This window comes from Vicugna pacos, chromosome 13, assembly GCF_048564905.1.
Source record: "Vicugna pacos chromosome 13, VicPac4, whole genome shotgun sequence".
Lineage (NCBI taxonomy): Eukaryota > Metazoa > Chordata > Mammalia > Artiodactyla > Camelidae > Vicugna > Vicugna pacos.
In genome coordinates this window covers 48628354-48643621 of record NC_132999.1, presented here as the reverse complement: position 1 = coordinate 48643621, position 15268 = coordinate 48628354, and the positions used below count along the sequence as shown (strand labels likewise).

Genomic DNA, 15268 nt, shown 5'->3' with positions numbered 1-15268 from the left:
TATATTCTGAACACGAGCCTTTTTCATTTGTGTATATTGAAAATATCTTCTCCCTCTTTGTAGTTTGCCTTTTTATTTTAGCAGTATGTGAGTTTGCCCATCTTTCCCCATCTTCGTCAGCATCAAAATGCAATTTGAATAAGAAACTTTTGCCCCAAAGTATCTCATTGTCATCTTTTTAATTAATAGATTTTATTTTTAGAGCAATTTTAGGTTTATAGAAAATTGAGCATATAGTACAGAGAGGCCCATAATACCCCATTTCCATCCTCCCAGATTCCCCTTTTATTAATAATTTGCATTACCATAGTATATTTGTTACAACTGAGCCAATATTGATACAGTAACTAAAGTCTATAGTTTGCAGAATGTTCACTCTTTGTATTACACAGTAATAGAGGTTTTGATAAATACATAATGTCATATATTCACCATTATAGTATCATACAGGATAGTTTTACTCCTCTAAAAATTCTATTTCATTCCTCCCTTTCTGATTCCTCTTCAAATCCCACTGATTTCTTTATTGTCACTATAGTTTTGTTGCTTTTAACATACCATTTAGTTGGAATAATATAATATGTAGCCTTTTCAGATGTGCTTCTTTTTACTAAGTAATATGCATTTAAGTTTCCTCCATGTCTTTTTGTGGTTTGATGCTTGTTTCTTTTTATCACTGATTAATAGTCCATTGTATGAATTTACCACAGCTTGTTTATCCACTCACCTTTTGAAGGACATCTTGGTTACTTTCAGTTTTTGGCAATTAGGAATAAAATTGCATTAAATATCTGTGTGTGTTTTTGTGTGGATGTAAGTTTTCTCATTTGTGCAAATACCTAGGAAGGCAATCAGAGGATCAGAGTAAGACTAAGTTTAGCTTTTTAAGGAACCACCAGACTGTCTTCCAAAGTGGCTATGCTATTTTACATTCCCATGAGCAATGAATGGAAGTTAACTGTTGCTTCACATCCTTGACAGCATTTGGTATTGTTAGTTTTTGGATTTTAGCTATTCAATAGGAGTTTAGTAGTATCTTGTTGTTTTAAGTTGAAATTCTCAAATGACATCTAATGCTGAACATGTTTTTGTATGCTTATTTGCTTCTTATATATCTTCTTTGGTGAGATGTCCAGACCTTTGTCCTTTTTTTAAATCTTCGTCCATTTTTAAATTGGGTTGTTGAGTTTTAAGAGATCTTTGTATATTTTGAATACAAGTCCATTACCTGATAAGCGTTTTGCAATTTTTCTTTTTCCTGTCAGTGGCTTGTCTTTTTGTCCTCTTAAGTGTCTCTTATTTTAATGTTTTTAGTTTTAATGAAGTCCAGGTTGTTTTAAGTCTATGATTCATTATAAGCTACTTTTTGTGAAAGATATAATGGCAGTGTCTACATTCTTTTTTTTTTTTTTTTGTATGTGGATGTCCAGTCATTCCAGGACCATTTGTTGAAAAGTTTACCCTTTCTCCATTGAATAACCTTTGTTCCTTTGTCAATGATCAGTTGACCATGTTTGTGTGGGCCTATTTCTGGGTTCTGTATTCTATTCCATTGATCTATTTGTCTCTTCTTTCATCAATACCACACTGTCTTGATTATTGTAGTTTTAGAGTAAATCTTTTTTTTATTTTGTGTGTGTGTGTGTGTTTTAGATTCCACATACAAGCAGTATCATATGGCGTTTTTCTTTCTCTTTCTGGCTTACCTTACTTAGAATGACAGTCTTCAGATCCATCTACGTTGCTGCAAATGGCATTATTTTATTCTTTTTTATGACTGAGTAGTATTCCATTGTGTGTGTGTGTGTGTGTGTGTGTGTGTGTGTGTGTGTGTGTGTACCATGACTTCTTTATCCAGTCATCTGTCGGTGGATATTTAGGTTGTTTCCATGTCTTACCTATTGCAGACAGTGCTGCTGTGAACACTGGGGTGCATGTGTCTTTTCAAATTATATTTTCCTCCAGATATATGCCCAGGAGTGGGATTGCTAACTAAATCTTGAAGTTTGGTAGCATTAATCATCTGATTCATTGGTGTTTAAAATTTTTTTTTTACTTTTTACATTTACGTTTACTTTTTTTTTTAATTGAAGTATAACTGATTTACATTACCTTGGTTTTAGGTGTATGACTTAGTGATTAGATATTTTCATACATTACAAAATAATCACCTTGGTGTTTAAAATTTGAATTCCTTAATTTTAATGTGTTCCACATGGATATTGCTAATTTCTGCTTGTAACTCTTGTCAAGTAGATGGTGGCATATGGTATGCTCTATTTACAGAGGCATAAAAAGGCTAAGTAACCCATCACAGTGCCTTGGCTTTTCAGTGCCTCGATGCACTAACCTGCTCCCTGGGGAAATAACCTTGCTCTAATGTCTGTAAGGTTAACAACTACTCCCCATTATACAGTAAAACATTGAAATTCTATTTGATGTGTCTTATGTGAGTTTGACTAGCACAAGTCATTACCCTGGTTTTGACTGATAACAGGAACCCTGGCACCATGGAGAGTCTAACCATATAGAAGTGGGCGTGGCTCCTGGACTCTGAGTTCTGCCTCAGACTATCATCTTGAAAGGTTCTACTGCAGATACTCCTGGTCTATCCCCAAATCCTTTCATTAATCTCTTTTCCTTTGCCTTTTCTTGCAATATGGAGGCTGGAAATGCTAAATAATCACTTTCTGGACTTTTCCAAACCTATCTTGTAGGCAGTTATAAGACATCACTCTGGCAACTGAGATATAAACAGAAAGCTGCCGGGGGCTTCTAAAAAACTTTTGACTTCTTTTTTTTTTTAATTTAAAAAAATTTATTTTTTATTATGTTAGCTTCAGAAGCTTTTGATTTCTTAGTAAAAGACAGCTAGTGCTGTTTCCTTTCTCCCTATTCTTCTTGCCTTGAACATAGATATGATGCTTGGTGCTGCTGCAGCCATTTTGTTACTACACTGAAAAACTGAAATGGAGGATGCTGGAGCAGAAAAAAATAGAAATGAATTATATTAAACAGCTGAACTAATTACAACAGTCACCTATCTCAGAACTTCTTGTTATGTGAGAAAACCCAATCTCATGTGTTAAAGCCATTGCTGGTCAGGTTATTACTTGCAACAGAAAACAGTCTCAATAAATCTGCTAACTTCTAGTGGGGCCATCATAGCATAGACATTTTTTAAGAGCAAAAGGAATCACATGGGCTACCACTTCTGTTACCTCTTACCAAGTTGACCCAAGTCTTCACAGTTTAGGCAAATATCACCTCATTTAATGCACAAAATCTATGTTGCCACAGAGAACAGAGTTGAGACAAGTAAGTGGAATAAGAACTTTATTACTAAGAAAAACTGTAATGATCAGAATAGTACAACAAGGAAATGTGTGGCACTATGAGAGAGAACTTGCTGAAGGGCAGAAAGCTGGGTATGCAGAGCAGGGAAGCAAATTAAGGCTCACTTGACTCTAAGATTCAGACCCAAGTTTGGGGCATGAGGTTGGCTGACTCATAGTTTAGCTAAGCAGAATTTTTGAGAAGGAACAGATCAGTAAGACAAATGGGTGCAGGAGAGTGATTGCAAGTGGAGAGAATAGCTTGAATACAGGTGTAGTGTGCTCAGGATGAGTTGGGATACTCTCGATGGACCAGTGGGACTGGAGTGAACAATTTGGGCCCTTAACAATTTGTGACTTTAGGCAAGTCACCAGCGTGTTCTAGGCCATAGTTTTTCTCCTTGGTAAAATGATGAGACTAACTGAAATCAGTGGGTCCCATGGAGTGATAAACAGGGTTCAAACACTGTAAATGCTAAATATGTATATACAGTCCTTCCTGAGGGTAGGTTCTTCCTAGTTCTCACTGGAGGGACAGGGAATGTTCAAAAGCTCAAACTCTGGAGTCAGGCAGATCTGGGTTTGAGTCTCAGATTAGTTCCTTATCAGCTCTGTGACCTTGGGCAAGCTGCTTTTAACTTTCTTATGCCTCAGCTTCCTCTCCTGCAAAACATGTACAGTAATAGTACCTATCTAAGGAACTGTACTCAATACAGTGCTGGCATAGTAAATACTCAACAAAAGCAAATTGTTGTTATTATCTGACAGATGGCACCCTATGGGTGAGTGACCAGTTTCCATTCTCTGAAGATGACCATGTCTTCCTTTTCTTTCTTTCTTTTTTTTTTTTTTTTTCATGTCTTCCTTTTCTGACTCGAGGCTCCTCATGGGTGGGACCTGGCCTCTACCTTCCGTAGTTAGGCATTATGATTCCCTTGTGACCTTGGGAACTTCCTTAGAGAGGACGTGTCTCCTCCATCAGACTTGGGACTCCACAAGGCTGGAACTACCTCTCTTTCTCAGAGGTGGGAACAGCAGTGCCTCCTCCAATCTTGGACGCACCTTGTCTCTCCCAATAAACTGAGGGTTTCCAGAGTGTGTGTGCTACTGGCTCCCCTCCAGGCCACCCGGTGTAGACTGATACCTTTTATCCTTTTCCTTCAGGCCAGGGAGACAAGAGTGACGAATGTGCCACTTCAGCAGCTTCCCAGAGTAGGAAGGAGTAAGCTGAGGCTTGGCTCTGGGGAGCCCTGGGGCTCCAGTTTGAAGGGTCCTGCAATTAAGACTCTGAGAAGTCTTGAGGAGGCTCTTAGGAGAATATGTCGGGTTCTGGGGGCAATGGGTGAGGGGAGTGTCCCAGAAACGATGTGAGGGAGCATTTTACGTGGATGTAGGGTGGGAGGTGCGTCCGGGTAACTAATGGCAACTGAGCAGGATGAGCCCGCGCTGCAGGAGCTCTCCGAAGGAGAAAAACTACGACTCCCAGGATGCCCAGGGCTTGGCCCGGCTTTTCCGCCTGCCCACTGGCTGCCGGTCTGGCGAGTGGAGAAGTGGATTGGTCGCGGCGGTGCGGGGCTTCCCCACTAGCAGGTTAGTAGGCGCCGCCGGCAGCGGACGTTGACCGGGCGCGGGGGATTGGAGGGGGGGGCCCTGATCGCCATTCTGGAAACGGCCAGGCGCTGTCTCCGTAGCGTGGCCGCTGGCTGTGAGGCGCGGGGCGGGGGCGGAGACTGCGTGGCGCAGGCGCGGTGCTAAGCTTCTCCTGGGTCCCCAGACAGCTGGAGGAGATAAACAGAGGAGGAGGAGGGAGGGGAGTGCGTGTGTGAGAGCGCGCGAGGGAGTGTGAGTGTGTGTGAGCGCGGGTGTGAGGCGGTGCGCAGGGGCGGGCGGAGGCGCTGTCCGGCCCCGGCCAGGCGCCGGGCGGGGAGCATGGGAAGGGGCTAGAGCTGCCCGGGTCCTCCAGCCCCCTCCCCGGGATCCGCGCCCCCACTCCGGGGAGAGGGGCCGGGCCCCCTGGACGGACATGGGCTCCTGAAGTTGCGACGCCGCCGCCGGTCCTGGGAAGAGGCCTGACAGGTACGGGTAGCCCCCGCCCCCTGCTCTCCGCAGGCGCCGAGGCGAGGACCGGCTCCGGCAGCCCTGGCACACGGGCCGCCCGCTCTGGGCCGGCCCCAGACCTGCTGGCCTGGGGGCCTGAGCCTGTCTGCCTAGGGGCTCCGGGGTGTCCCGAGAGGGGGCAGGCCTCGCCGGGGCGGAGGGCAGTGTGGACCGGGGGTGGGGTGGGGACGGAAGGCTGGCCAGGACGTAGCTGGAAGGCTCTGGGAGTCCTGGGAGGCTCTGCCGAGGGAGAGGTGGAAGTCGTCCCATCATGGGACTTTTTTGCGGAGTTTTTGTTTGACATCTGATCTGGCGCGGATGTTGGGAAGAAGGGGCAGGTGGAAGTGCCGGGAGGGCACCGTTGACCTGACCTGCTCTGCTCTCTTAGTGTTTCTCTCTCTCTCTCTCTCTCTCTCTCTCTCTCTCTCTCTCTCTCTCTCTCTCTCTCTGTGTGTGTGTGTGTGTGTGTGTGTCCCCGTGTCCAGTCCAGGCTTCTGGCAGCTGCAGATGCCTTCAGTGGCCCATCCTGGCACCAGACTGAACTCTGCCAAGGTGTTTCCACCAGGCGACTGTAGCGCCCGTACAAAGGGCCCTTACTTGGGAACTGGCTATTCAGTACCCACTTCAAAGGGTAAATAGGAAGTGTGAAGTAGAAGAGAGACTGCGACCCAGCAGGATCCAGTTTTCTTGCTGAAAACTGCAGTGAGACGCCCCCTTGCCAGCCAGGTTGAATTTGCTTAGTGCCCTCTGGCATTGATCTGCAGGTGTACTTTTGGGGCTTCCAGAAAAGAGGTATCGGGACTTATGACTAATGTCTAACAACCTAATTTGACTATTTCCTCCAAAGCCCTTTTCTGCTATGACTTTCTTTAACTTCCTAAGGTAGTGATGGAGCAACTCTAAAGTTTTCCTCTCAAGTTAGTGGGTTTAGAAGCCTGGCAGGGTGGCTGTAGCTTCCCCATTCTTCCCAAAGATGGGATAGATGATCAGGGTAAAGTGGCAGTGTAGTTTCTCTTTTAATAAAGAAACAGTTTTGAGAAGGAGACTACTGTGAGGGCACCTCTTGACTCAAAGGCTTTATGAAACCCCTACCTAGGGCACAGGTACGCTCAGTGGCCTGCACTAAGCATTTCTGTACCTTACAGTCCTTCTTGAATGACCAGTCTCTGTTCACTGAGTTAAAGGAACTACTTAAGGCTAATTCTGGTTTGAGGTCTGGCTTATTCTTTTTTGTAGTTCTTGTATTTGTAAAGGGATTGAATTGAATCTTGATTGTTGAGTATAGTAATGATAAGCTCCTCTATCACAGACCAGGGAGTAATCAGCAGGGCTCCTTTGGGCCGAGTCTGAGACTAATGATGAATTTCTTCATTACAGGTTGTTATATTTCATTGGCAGGTGGGAAACAACTTTTTCTCCTATAGTTTGTGATCATGCTACTTTAATTCTGGAGTCCCACTGTCCTTCCCTGTTTTGACCTATTTGGGAGCACTTATGTTCAAGTCACATCCCAGTTTGTAGAAGTAGTGCTTTGGGTCAACTCTGAAGAATAATTGAACAACAATCCATATTTTCACCTGGGACTCCTTCCCTTAGAGGTTACTGAAGGAAAGGGAACATGTGTAATGATTGTGGTGATAGAGTTAACATTGACGATTTGCCAGTGGTGAGTTTTAGAGTTGTCAAACAGCTGGCAGTTTTCTACCTGGAAAGAGCTCAGAGTATCCATGACACATGGGACATCCTATTCAGGATATTTCCACACCTGGACTTCAGAATCTGGAAGGATTCAACTGAAGAAGCCCCCTACTAAATGTCTGTGGATCTTGAATGGCTAACTGTTGGGAAGACCCAGAACTGTGACTTTAATTATTCTTTAATTATTTTTATTTTTCTTCTCTCCTTTCTGAATTAAGGAATGTAGCCCACATGTGCAGTCCTGGGTGTCAGAGAGGGAGTCATAGACATGTAATGTGGTGATATTTACCTTTTCTTTTGGGTCACTGGTTTAATGATCCATCCTATTTCCTTTCTTCTTTCATCCTCACCTTTCCAGATTCTCCACTACATGTTTGGGCTGTCAAACCCATATAACTCCTAGGCTGTGCTTTCTTCTCAGCTACCTAAAAAGAAAGCTCTTCAAAAATCCAAGCCCTGACAGTTACCATCAGAAACCAATCCCTTGGTGTTGCATTTAATTCTGGCTAATTTACTTTGAAGGATATTTACCAATTGGAATACATCCTAAAAGGTGACTGACATTTATTGAAGGCCTGGTATATGTCAGGCTCTGTGGTAGGTAGTGTTCTTACTTTATCTAATTTAACACTTATGACTGCTCTGGAAGATGAAAATCATTTTTCCTATTATATATATGAAGATACAGGTTCAGAGACGTAAAATGACTTTGTTAAGGTCACACAGCTAGTAAGGGAAAGGATCAGAATTCAGACCCAGGTCTATCTCCTCAGGGGCTGTGACACATGAGAAAGAGCTGAAAGGACCAATGCTAAGACCTGGGGGAACATATATTTGAAGAGCTGTCTTTGAAAAGGGAACTGGACTTCTCCATGTGATTCTGGAAGGCAGCACTAGGATCAAAAGATGGAAATTCCAAGAGGGTAGGCATTGGTTTGATAAGGGAGAGAATTGGGCTTTCTGAAAACAAAATGGGCTGCCTTGTGAGGGAGTGAGATACCCATCATGGAAGGTATTCAAGCAGAGGCTTTGGCACTTCTTAAGGATATGGTAGAGGAGTTTATACTTACGTAGGTAATTCGACAAGTGGGTTTTTTTTTTTAGTATTTTTAACTCTGTTATTATGTGAAAACGATATCAAATTCTTGTCACTTTGATCTGTAAAAAAAAACTAATATCTGTTGAATACTTACTTTGTACCTGCCATTTGCTAGACACTTTTCCTAAAATATCTCATTTAATCCTCAGAAATCCTCCATGAGGTAGGTATTATTTTTCCCACTTTACAAATGAGGAAACCAAGGGTCCAGAAAGTTGAAAAAAATATGCTGGAGGTTGCATAGCTACCAGTAGTATGGCTGATATCTGAACCTATGTCTGCACCTTCTTAGCTGTGTGGCCTAGGGTAAATCACGTGTCCTCTCTGAGCTGTAGTTCTCTCATGTGCGAAATGAGACTTAAGACAGCTTACCTTACTTACTACCTTACTACCTTACAATGGGTTTATGAGGACTAAATGATGTAATAGACAGTTTTCACTAGACCTCCTTGATTGCCCTCAGGAGCCCGGGGTTTGGAGGTAAAGGGCTACCACTTTGGTTTCTTCAGGGTGAATTCAGGCCTGACTGGAACCCTGGGAGTTCTGGGGTTCATTCCTTGTGCTATTAGTAATAGCTGCCGACTCCTAAAAGGGCTTTGTGGCATTAGTGACTAATACCTTAAAAACTTGAGGCCTGAATAAAGAGGTGGATTCAGCCAACAGGTTGGAGCATTGGAGACAATATCAGAAGCCTTGCAGAAAGAAAAGTCTCACCCTGTTATAGAGTCAGATTCAGGGATCACTGTTTTCATTTTTATATTTAATGTCTTATTTTAGGATGAACAAGGTCACAACGCTAGAGCTATGACAGAGCTGGATGCCAAGAATTATAACCCTTAATCCTCCTGCAGCCATCTGGGGAGGCATTAACCCCATTTTCTTGGGGAAGAGGGCAGAGCAGAATCAGTCCTTGCCCAGGTAGCTCTCCAGAAGCTCTCTGGAGGCAGTGTTAGGATCAGGATGTTGGTAAAGTTTTGTCCTTTTTCATAACCCCCAAATTCTGTTTTCAGAAAGCATAAAATTGTGCTTATTCCTGAACTTTTAGAGAGCCTTTCTCAAAATGGGAGTCAGGCATTTCTGGTCAGGGAGCTTTGTCAGTTGAGGCCTGAGTGTTTGGGTGCTGATGGCTTACCTGGTTCCCTCAGGTTGGACATCTGGATGTAACATAGCTGCAGTTGAATTAGAAAGGAAGCATTTCCAAATTGATTGGCTTAGTTTTCTTTGACCTTTCTGCTAAGGAGTAAAGTTAGAGGTGAAACTTAAAAAGGCTTCTCTATGAGAGTTACTTTTACTCATGGCAGGATTCAGAAAGATGCAAGTTAAAGGCAAAAATTGAAGACTGTGGATGCTCTTAAATACAGTGAGAAGGAACAGCATTATCAAAATACGCTTCTGTTTCTCTTTCTGTTCCCTTCCACTATCTTAAGGTAATTGTGGCCTTAGGAGAAGGCAGATAAATTAGCTATGATCACTGAAAAGCAAAGCTCTGAAAACATCAGGGAAATTTTTTTCACAAAGGTCAGATGGCAATACAGAACTCATACAGGGAGGGAAGACAACAAGGTGAGTTTTCATCCAAGGCCTCCCACAAAGTGAAGCATTTCTTAAGATGGTCTTCCACAGAGAAAGCTTCAGTCAGCCCCGTATAGAATCATTTTAACCAGGAGACGCAAAGACAGCAAAGAACTTTTCCAAACATGCTTTGCTCGTGGGCCTGTCCTACCAGCCTCTCCCAGATGTTGTCCTTGTGCCAATTTAGTTCATGACTCTGAAATGCACTCTTTAAGTTTGTGTTTGAGACCAGCAGAGTCCCGGTGATTTTGATTCCTTTGCCTAACCCTAAGAAATGGTAAGGGACAAAGTTTCTTTGGGGCAAGACTGCATGGACATGGTCTGATTAAAGATAGTTATAGTGACTAGTGGCCAACAGCCTGGGTCCTGGAGTTAAACTATCTAGTTTGACTCTTCATTTGATAACCGTAACTTTGGGCAAGTTAACTTCCCTGTGCCTCACATCCTTTGTTGGTAAAATGAGGATAATAATAGTACCTCTTTTATAGGGCTGTTGTGAGGAGTCTGTCAGGTAGCACTTGTGAAATACATAGAATTTGCAATAAATATTATTTACCAGGCTCACTGTCAGGCCCTTCTATTCTTTATCACTATGGGAAGGTAGGCTTTATCATCCCTGTTTTATGGATTAGGAAACTGAGGTTTAGAAATGCTGTCACAAAGAAAGTAGGTGGCAGAACTGGGATTTGAACCTTAGGTCTGTCCGACTCCACAGCCCAACTGTTTTATTTTTTTATACAAGTTCCAGTTACCTTTATGCATTGGAAGTAGATTTTTTTCCCTCTTCTATAGAATTGCTTCAGTAGGAAAACCATGCCAAACAGAGTGAAAGGAAACTTGCATACATCTTTTGCATAATTCAAAACATTGAAAGGGGGTCAGTTGTCACTCAGCTGGGGGCACCTTGCTGCAGTGGGCAACAGCAAGGCCAGAGAGGAAAGAGAATACAGATGACTTGGGTTCCATTTCCACTTTACTGCTACCTAGCCGTGTGTTCTTAGAATCGTGGGATAGTGGCATTGGAACAAGTTTTGTAGCTCTTCTCGGAGTCTACCTCTCATTTTACAGATGGAGAAATAGGCTGAGGGAATGAAATGCCTTACTCAAAGTCACATAGCCAATTAGAGGCAGATCTTGGCCTGGACCACAGGACCCTAGACCCCAGTTCAGTGCTTGTTCCTTAGTACCACATAGCACTGTGCTGCAGTTCTACCTTGTTAAATGGGGATGATAATAACTTTTTAGCTTCCTCGCAAGGTTGTTGTGAAAGTTCAAATGAAAAGCATGAACAAAAGTGTTGTGATGGGTATAAAACACTGAATGCATGCAAGGTAGTCATGCTGTTGTTCATTCAGCAAGTATTTATTGGCACCTGCTAAGTCCACATCACTTCTTCTTGAAGATACAAGAGGATTAATAGATGAATCAGATAAAGAGCTGGCCCTCAGGATGCTTTTGGTCTTTTGGGGAAGAGAAGCCACATAATAACTTCTGTTCAAGGTAGGAGACAGATGAAGGAAAGGGTAAGAACTAAATTCTCTTTTCATAAGTTGTGATTTTAAGGTAGAGAAAAGGAGAGTTTTGAGGTTTTTCCTTCTTTGTAATTGAGATATAATTCACTCACCCTAAAATCTACCCTTTTAATGTGTGCAATTCTGCACTTTTTGATATATTCATAAAGTTGTGCAACCATCACCAATATCTAATTCCAGAGCATTTCACTCCCCACAAAAGAAACCCACACCCCTTAGCTATCACTGCTCACCACCAGTCACCCCATCTTCTCCTTCAGTCCTCAGCAATTACTGATCTATTTTCTGTTCTATAGCTTTTTCCATTCTTGACATTTCATATAAATGGATTCATAAAATATGTGGCCCTTTGTGACTAGCTTCTTGCAATTAACATAATATTTTCAAGTTTCAACCTTGTTATAATGTGAATCAATACCTCATTCCTTTTTATGGCTGAATAATATTTTATTATATGAATATACCACATTTTATTTATCCATTAATGGACATTTGGGTTGTTCCTACTTTGGGGATATTATAAACAATGCTGCTATGAGCATTCATGTACAAGTTTTCATGTGGACATAAGTTTTCTCCTGGATATATACCTAAGAGTGGAATTCTGGATTACATGATAACTCTATGTTTAATTTTTTGAGAGGAGGCTTTTCTTAAACAATTTTTTTCATATTGAAAACGATACTGGTACTCATACTTAGTGAGTATTCACAGTGTGCCAGTTATCCCATGTAATCCTCACAACAGCACTGAGTAAGTACTATTATTATCTCCATGTAACAGATGAGAAAAAATAGCCAGTGTTTCTTGAGCGCCTACCACATGCCAGATATTGTGCTGAGTGTTTTACAATGCATTATTTCATCACTTTTCCCAATAACCATATGAGATAGATGTTATTACATATACCAACATGGCAGGTAAAAAGAAAAAACAAACCCAGGAGCTTAAAAGTAAATAATTTTGTGCAAGAACACAAACTTGTGTGTGGAAAAGCCAGATTCAAACTTAAGTTTCTTTCCATCCAAAGCTAGTTCCTGATGGCAATTTCTAAATTATTATAAATAATAACAAAATAATAAGTTTTTAGTAGAATACTTGGAAAATACACAGGAATAGAAAGAAAAAAATCGCTTTTGTCCTACCAGAGAAATGACCACTGGCTAACATTTTTGGTGTGTATTCTTGTTATAGCATTATAGATATGTACATTTTTTGGTTTGTCTTTTTTTCCCTAAGCTTGGAATGGCCATATATATGTCTTGAACCTGATTTTTTTAAACTAATATGACTAATAGTTTTCCATTTCATTAATCAGCCTTCCATGTTTTGAGTGATTCTATAACAGGAAGGATTTTTAGACTTTATTAGAGGGAATTCAAAATATATAGAAAGTAAACAGAATAGAACAGTATAATAAATTGCTGTGTGTTCATCATCCTATCAGTAACTGCCAACATTCTACCATTCTTGTTTCATTTGAATCTCCCCTGCATTCCACCCTCCATTCTATTTCTTAGGTAAAATTTACATATATTAAAATGCACTAATTTTGATTATACAGTTTTAACAAATGGATATATCCACGTAACCCATACCCCCAGTACCCATGAAATCACACTCCCAGCGATATATAGAACTTTTCTGTCAAGTTCTCAAATGTCCTTTCTTGTCAGTTTCCACAGCCCCAGGCAAAACATCTGATTTTTTTAAAACTAGTTCTGCCTGCTCTAAAACTTCATATAAATGGAATCGTGTAGTGTGTACTTTTTAAATTTACTTTTTGATTTTTTTAGATTAAAAATTTTTAATTGAAGTACAGTCAATTACATGTCTGGGTTCTGTGTGCTCAGAATCTGTGAGATTTCATCCATGTTGCCTGTATCAGTAGCTCCTTTGTGTGTGTGTGGTTTTTTTTAATATTATAACTTTATTGTATAAATAGTCCACATACCATATAATTCATCTATTTAAAGTATACAATTCAGTGGTTTTTAGTGTATTCACAGATATGTGCAGCAATCATCACAGTCAATTTTAGAGCATCACCTCAAAAAGAAACCCTGAACCACAATGAAATACCACGGGGATGGGTATAATATTTTTTTAAAGCAGGTGTTGGTGAGGATGGGAAAATTGGAACCCTTTACATTGGCAGTAAGATTTTAAAATGGTGCAGCTTCTGTGGAAAACAGTTTGGCAGTTCCTTAAAAAAGTTAAAAGTAAATTACCATATGACCCAGCAATTCCACTCCTAGGTATATACCCCAAAGAATTGAAAACAGGTACTCAGACAGATACTTGTACACAAATGTTTATAGCAGCACTATTCGCAACAGCCAACAGATGAATGGATAAACACAATGTGGCATAGAAGTGCAATGGAGTGGTACTCAGCCATAAAAAGGAACCAAGTACTGATACATGCTGCAACATGGCTGAACCTCAAAACATTATACTGTGTGAAAGAAGCCAGATGTTAAAAAGCCACATATTGTAGGATGATTGCATATGAAAAATCTAGAATAAGTAGATCCATAGATAGATAAAGTAAATTGGTTTAATAGCCAATTTGGGAGAAGAGGAACTAGAGACTAACTACTTAATGGGTATGATGTTTTCTTCTGGGATGATGGAAATATTTTGAAATTAGCCAGAGGGGGTGGCCACACAACATTGTGAATGTACTAAATACCACTGAATTGTACACTTTAAAGTTATATGTTAATTGTATGTTATGTGAGTTTCACTTCAATTAAAAAAAAAAAAAAGAAACACGTATCTTTAACTGTTACTCCTTTATCTCCCATCCCCTCCAGCCTGAAGAAATCACAAATCTACTTTCTGTTTTTAAAGATTTGCCTGTTCTGTACATTTCATATAGATAGAATTATGCAGTATGTGGGCTTCTTTCACTTAGCATAATATCTCCAAGGTTCAACCATGTTGTAGCGTGTATCAACGTTTCATCCCTTTTTATGGCCAAACAACATTCCATTGTATGGATATACCACATTTTATTTATACATTCGTCAACTGATGGGACATTTGGGTTGTTTCTACGTTTTAGCTGTTATGAATAATGTTGCTATAAACATTCTTGTAAAATTTTTGTATGGAGTTTTTTTTGTTTTTAACAAAGTTGCTTTTTTCCTCTGGATCTTACATTTCAAAGCTAGCAGAGGTGATAAAGATATCCTACTTTATTTTTCTTTCTTTTTTTTTTCTCTGTCCGCCTGATATTCCTCTGGCTGGGAAGACATCCTGCTTTCTGTGCCCCACCATCCTACACTAGAAGCCCCAATGCCAGCTTTGTCTCTCTGGTAGGGGAGGAAGTATGGGAGGAATATTGTCACCATGCCACTGAGCATAGAAAACAAGAGTTATCAGGTCTCAGTAGAATTCACATTTGGCTGACGTCTCTTAAGCACCTACTGCGATCCAGGTACTATATTATACTTTCATATATATTTCATCATTTATTCCTCACATTGAAATAGGTTAGCATCCTTATTTTACAAATGAGGAAACTGAAATTCAGAAAGATTAAGTTAACTTGCACAACTAGGAATTCAGGCCCAAGTGCCTAAGTATTTTAAGTCTGCTTCTCTTTCTGCTACATTAACCAGAGCCCAAACAAGGACTATGCACACCTGAAATGGGTGGTTCCTCATGTTTGTGTGTATATTACCATTCCATCCTTGGTTCCAGATGAGTAATCTTCTCCAGGTGTACTTTGTTCTAGGGCTTGTTAACGTCAGGCTTTATATTACTGATACCCTTTGGATTATGAAATATGAGATTAATTCCTCTAAATTGAGTTGTTAATTGAATTTTATTTTCTTATTAGCTTCCTTTATAATAGCAGAGATATGTCCATGGAAGAAAGTTTCCCAGAAGCCTAAATTAAAAGTTTGTGGAAGAGATGGTTTTAA

General features: G+C 40.7%; 1 protein-coding gene across 3 annotated transcripts in view; it reads left to right on the top strand.

The window, feature by feature from the left end:
• The first annotated feature begins 4988 nt into the window (after positions 1-4988).
• The window catches only part of WDTC1 (WD and tetratricopeptide repeats 1), a 59298-nt gene continuing 49018 nt past the window's right edge, over positions 4989-15268 (top strand). The window contains exon 1 of one of the 3 annotated variants that reach the window (XM_072975017.1): positions 4989-5411. The gene's annotated coding sequence lies outside the window, so the exon portion shown is untranslated. The remainder of the gene's footprint in view (positions 5412-15268) is intronic. The other 2 variants (XM_072975019.1, XM_072975016.1) reach the window with 2 other exon arrangements.